The following is a 6,670-nucleotide window of genomic DNA, read 5'->3' on the forward strand; positions in this document are numbered from 1 at the left end:
TAATATGTCATAGCTATTGTACGCCATTTATGCAAGGGATTCTCTGGGATAAAGCTTTATTACAGAGTATGCAAGAGGGTTTTGGGTAGACCACTTTTCGCTGGTTATATTTAGGTTTTTCCAAGGCTATTTTTTTCTATAATTCTTTTCCATTCTTAATTTATCTTCCCATCACCTACACGTTGGGAATCACCACTGGAAGCAATTAATTACCCACTATTCTGTTCTAACAGAGTTCATTTGAATCCTGCCGACAAAGTCCATTACATTCATTTCAAATTTTTAATTAATTAATGGTAGTACTTATCTTTGAAAGACAACCATTGTCTTAAACTTCCGACAGAGAGACTTCTGTAAATTTCCTAGTCCAGACGTTTGATAGTCATTTTCTTCTTCTTTTCTTTTCATGTCTCAGAATGTTACCTGTCATGCATCTTACTAATTAGTCATCATTCTAAAAATTATTCATATGTTGTCAGCTAAAGAAAATTGTTGTTGAAATTTTTTTTTCTCTGTTTTGGCACACTTACTGCAACAACAGCAAAGAATAAATCTATCAAAGACATTTTTATCGCTTACTAATTAAAGGAAGGCACTCAGTCCAGGCCCAGAGGTAGCGCGTCTTCCCCGTGATCTGGGCGTCCGGGAATCGAATCGTGGTTCAGGCATAGTTATTTTTTACTCTGTGAGGTGTATGAAAGACCCCCCCCCCGTAAAAAGGAGTAGTGCAAGTGAGTTTGGGAGTGCCATCTTCATATGATCTAAAGTCAGACTTCTGCCCTCGGGTGCTCAGGGGTCCTTACCTTTCCTGTCGATACTACTACGTTTTACTACTACGTGGTACTCCGATTCCTGTCGATACTACTACGTGGTAGGCTGTACGCAAGAAGAAGAAGGGGTCCTTACCCTCAGAAGCTACTGCACCCTTATTTCTTCGATTTCTTGGACTTGGCTTGAAGTTCAATCCAAGGGGGATAGGCAGCAGCAACAACAAGGAAGGCATTCGAGTTGTAATATGGGCCTTCTCAAAAACTGGTGCTTGTTTTAAATTCAAGTAATATTTTTTACGCCTTGAACTGGGTTGGGGGCGTAAGTTTTATAGGTAAATACAGGAAAAGTCATGGCACATAACGATAATTTTTGAGGCTGAGTCAGTTTAACAGTATATGATAAAAGCTTTCTTACAAATTTTATTTATTGTTTAAATTTATAAATTTCTAATGTCACAAAATAGTCCATGAAAAACACACATTCTTTAAAAAAATCTATACTTTATGGGGCTGCTGTTATCAAATTAGTATTTATTGACAACGAATTAATCAGTGCAACAAATATTAATATTTAAATATGTATAATGCAAAGGGATGCCGCTTACAATGATCACTTTGGGTCCAAGGCAGTGATCCCTATGCCTTAAAGATCAATACATCCAAAAAAAATAATACAATTCTAAAACTTTACAAGAGCAGCAGAAAAAAACAGACTTCATAACATTATTTAAATTATTCATTCATTTTAATTAGAAAAAGAAAAAAAGATCGATTCAATATACAGGATTGAAAAATATTCATATACAGTTAATTTTTTTAACTCTCATTAAAAGTTATCGAGATTATTGAGTTATCAAGCATTAGTGGGAAAAAACCTTTAATTTGAATAATATTCAGCAAAAGATTCAACACAGTTTTGGACTGGTCTTCTTGAAGGTGAAAGAACTGTCAGAGCTTCGGAAGGGGGGGGGAGGAGTGGTCACTCTTCTGGGTTTTTTTAACTGTCAATGTCTTCATGCTGTTTGCCAATATCGCTTCGATTCATCCGTGCATGACAAATTATTCCTTCATCAATTTTTTAATTGTCTACTTATTTATGAGAATGTTGATCCAAGCCTCATAATCTTCTCTAGTGCAGGCAGCTAAATTTTCAATAAATCAGAACCATCTTCTTGTTTGTACATGCTGAACAATATGGACACTATAATTGATCATTATAAGCTTATTGTTGATCACAAATTACCAAATAACCACTTTCTAGCGTACTCTCTAATAAAGGTGTTATTCCAGAGAACGTCTTACATACAATAGTTATGAAAAAACTTCAGGCGCGAATTTAGCATTTTTACTGAATCTGTCGTGTCATCGTTGGCGAGTTTGTTTGGCGATTACTCCCTGGTATGCGATTAATAGTATTGGGGAAATGAATTTGTGTTTTAGACAAATTTTCCCGGCCGATTGATATAAAAATATCACAGAGCTACACTTGTAGCCACAAAATCACATATCAAATTTCATACATTTAAATGAGTGCATTTTTGAGTTACGCTTTATAGTATAGACCGACAGAAGATCAAACCGTTTCTAAATTTTGACACAAAATTTGATAGACGTCAAATCTGTGTGCCAAATTTCATCTATTTAACTCTCTTCATTTTGTAGTTATTGTGTTAACTTTTATTCGAACAATCAGACTGACAGACTTCCCTCAACGAATTTTGCTCAAAATTTGATAGAAATCTAAAAATTTGATCTGAAAACAGTATACCAAATCTCATCCGTCTAGTGCAAAGTATTTTTGACATATTTTTGTCACATACAGACAGATGGACCTTTACCAAAAATATGCTTTTCGAACTCAGGCAGGTCTAAAAGCGTGGAAATTCGCTAAATTCTCGAGTTAGAATTTTATTATGACTATCATACTTTCTCTATACTTCTTATACGAAAAAGTAAACATGGTTTATTTTCTATGGACTTAGAATAGGAAATCTGTTCCTCGCTATTTTGGTAACTGCAATTGTTTTATTGTTATAACGTGTTCGCTGGTAGCGCGAACCACTGTAATACTCAATATTTATTTATTGCTGTTCTGTATTAATAAATTAGTGGATTTTTTAATGTCAATAATTTAAATTTTGTATTAAATTGGGAGATTGATGAGTAGGAAAAATTGCTGTCCTCAATTATTAGATACGCGAAGGAAGTAAAGGCAAATCATGAAAGCATTTTAATGTTATATCGAAAAAAAATTATCGACAGTCGAAATGAAGGATCTTTTTTCATCGCAAATTAATTTATTTAAATAATATAATTATATAATATATATCTGATCATATTAATGGCCTTAATATGAAATATATTAATTTGTGAATTATGAGCGTTTCAAGTAAAATATAATAAGTTTTGTAGAGAAACGAGACTCTTTATAATTTCTTTATGGGGTCGATGAAAAAATAGACGAGTTTCAGGAACGTTTATTGAACTATTTTCTAAGTTCCCCATTTCATAAGACAAAACAAACACGAACACGAAAATAGACGACACTCCCTTAGAATACAATCTGATAATGATTTCCAAGAAGGATCATAAAAAATATACCTTGATGTTAATATGGTAACGCCATCTGTGGTATCAAAAGAGAAGGTAGCAAAGTTGTGTAACCGCAATAGTTTTACATTTCATGGATTTTTTTTAAAAAAATCTTTGATATTTATATGAAAAAAATAATAAGAATAAAAACTTGCAATGAAATATTTCAACGAAAAACATTTTTGCTTCATTCAATTTCTTCGCATTTATCATTAATTATTACTTTATATTTTTTCATATGATTTTGAGATTGCATTTCATTTTTGGACTGAAAATAGAATCCGAATGAGAAACTCTCCATATAATTGTATCCCCCTTCCTGCCCCGAAAGTCAACTTACAAGTGCACACACAAAAAAAAATGTCTCGATAATAATTTATTTTTCAGATTGCAAATATTAAACTGATTGCTGAAGAAATAAGTAATTAATTTGTAACTAAGTTTAATTGTCATCTTATAGGAGGTTATTAGAAACCGAATTTCGAGAAATGGAAAATTTAAAGGCTTTACTATACAAAGTGTATTTCTAATCGCAACCAAACAGATAAGTTTGTAAACCGTTGGAAAGGGGCATTTAGAAAAATTTGTAATTAGAAAAATTCTAATAAAAAAGTAACTATTAGATGTAGTAAAAAATAACCATGTGTTGTGTTGCCAATAAATGTACTTTCGAAAAATCTAATTTCTTACATATCCTAATTAATAATATTTTAGTAAAATATTTTTGATTCACTGTCAATACAAACAACAACAACAAAACAAAAAAAAAATAGTGTCTTTCTTCTGCGGTCAAAAATGACCGAGTTATTAAGCTTTGAAAATCTATATCTATGAAAAATCGCACCATGACTGAAAGCGATGCACGTCTTATCTTTTTTGAGGTCGACATTCGTCTAAAATTGTTTTATATGGTGATATTTGAATTTTCATAACTCGGTCAGTTTTAGTCATAGAATAGTAAAATATCTTTATGTAAAATATTAGTATTTCAAGAATATTTCATTTAATATAATTTAGGCAAGAGAGAGCTGTTTAAAAATTTATGCTGGTATTTATTTTTCTGAATACATATAGTGTCTCAAACAATCTATACCATTAATAAAAATGAATTGTGTATGCGTGTTGGGGCTTGATGTAATATATATATTTCAATGTTCAGTTTCAAACTTGGCGCATATACATTTCAATGGAGGAAATGTGAACCTCGGAACGTTTAATTTTAATTAGAATTATAGTTATTTAAGAGAAATCTTAACATTTTTGTTTCCTTGATAATTTACGAAAATATTACAGGACAAATCATCATCATACGTCATTTTAAAACTCAAACACTATTTTTTTTCATTCAAATTAATTTTTATTGCCGTATAATTTTTTCTACTTTTACTCTATTTTTTTAAGGAATATTTTTAGCCTTCTTGTTTCACTGTTTAAGCAAAGTGAAATCAATTTCATTATTTCATCTATTTTTCAATTTTTTTTTCACACTGACGGTTTTTTTTTTTTTTTTTTTTTTTTTTTGATTGAGATATGAAGATTTAGATTATTTTTCCACTCCTCGTAGGTTTCAGCATGCATTTAATAAAACTTTTGAAATTTTGTTGTGTTTAAAATTAAGGTTTAAATTTAGAAGCAAGCAATGACGAATATTTTTTTAAAGTTCATTCATTTTTTAAAACAATATGCTCCATTCTTTCATCTAACTGTATGTATAAAGATATATTCTAAAATTAAGAAAATGCCCTAACACTCTGAGCAGAACAAAATTTTACGAATTATATATCTATCAAAATGTGTTTTAAAAATTATTTTGCCGGTAAAACCATTCAGACTAAGTTTCAAAAAATATTTAATTGAAATTTTTAGCAATTGTTAATTTTAGCAAATTAATTGGTCACCAAAGGCGGCCACTATAAAATAGAGTAAAGCATTTTTTTTGTGTGTGTGTGTTTTTTCAATTGGGAAAGAAAATGTCCAGAAAAAACTATTAAACATAGGACAGATATACCTATATTTAATGGTTTTGAAATTAGTTTCACGAGCACAATTAGAATGGTATCCTATACATATAAATGTCACCATATTGCCGTATTGAAGAAAAACAGTCGAATCTCCATGGCCGAATGGTCATGGCACTGGTCTCGTAATCAAAAGACCTGGGTTCGAATCCCGATAGAGACAATGCGATTAATTGTATATGTAAATACTTAATTCCTTGATTTTATGTTTTTCTTTATTTCATGTTCCAGAAGATACTGGACATTTCTTTAATTTATCAGACAAGTGTTCTGGACTTTTCTTACTGTCTCCAGAAGAGTATTCTGGAACTTTCTCTGTTTGTCAGTTACTGTATTCAGAGTTCAGTTAATAAATTGGTTTAGCTCTGCCTCTTGTGTGTGTCATTGAGTTCTATACTATAGTTCTACGTGACAATATTTTTGAACGTGTGAATAGTACTTAAAGAAGGAAGAACTCATTTACAATATATAATCGCCATACGATCATGGAAGCTCCTCGTTTCAAATTCACAGGGGATTGGTTTATTCCAACGTATAAACGAGGGTCATAAAAATGAATTTTAATGTAGTTCTCACGCTAAGAAAATGGAGTCGAATATGACAATGCTGTCCTTTGCGCTGGGGTATTGAACAACAACAGGGAGGAGGGGGCGGCACAAGGAAGGTCTTTGGGGGTGGCTACAGCTGTTGCGCGGAGTAACAAAGCAGTAGTTTTGTATAGATGTGATAAATAGATTCTATAAATATGGGAGGGGTGGGCATCTATAAAGCTATCTTTTCAGCTTCGGGTAAAGTAAGAAAATATTTATAATAAGAATAAAAATAAAAAGTGATAAAAGATATGGAATGCAGCAGATCTCAGCTCTAAAAAATGCAGATAAGAAATTAATCTGCTTATGAAAATCAGTACAATGAGTACTGATTCATCATAAGACTCTGAGATGTAACATGGTATGTGAAAAGTGCAGTGACCTACAGATACGATGATATGATCATCTTAACTTTAAACTGGGTCGCTGCTGATCCTGAGAATAAGCAATCAATGATGCTAATTAGGAGGAAAGGTTTTTTTAACTAATTAGAAAAATAATTACCAATATATTGTTTATTCTTAAACATGTTAAACATTTATAAATTATTTTAATGCTCTTTATTCTTAAATTTTAATTCTTAAATTGTGTAATTGTTTATTCTTATTATTAATAGCTCCATTAGTTTTCCTTTAAGTAGATGCATCCGTAATTTTCGTTTAATAAGACTTCAGGTGGATAATGCGACAGAATTTAATGT

Source organism: Argiope bruennichi, chromosome 3 (genome assembly GCF_947563725.1).
Source record: "Argiope bruennichi chromosome 3, qqArgBrue1.1, whole genome shotgun sequence".
Lineage (NCBI taxonomy): Eukaryota > Metazoa > Arthropoda > Arachnida > Araneae > Araneidae > Argiope > Argiope bruennichi.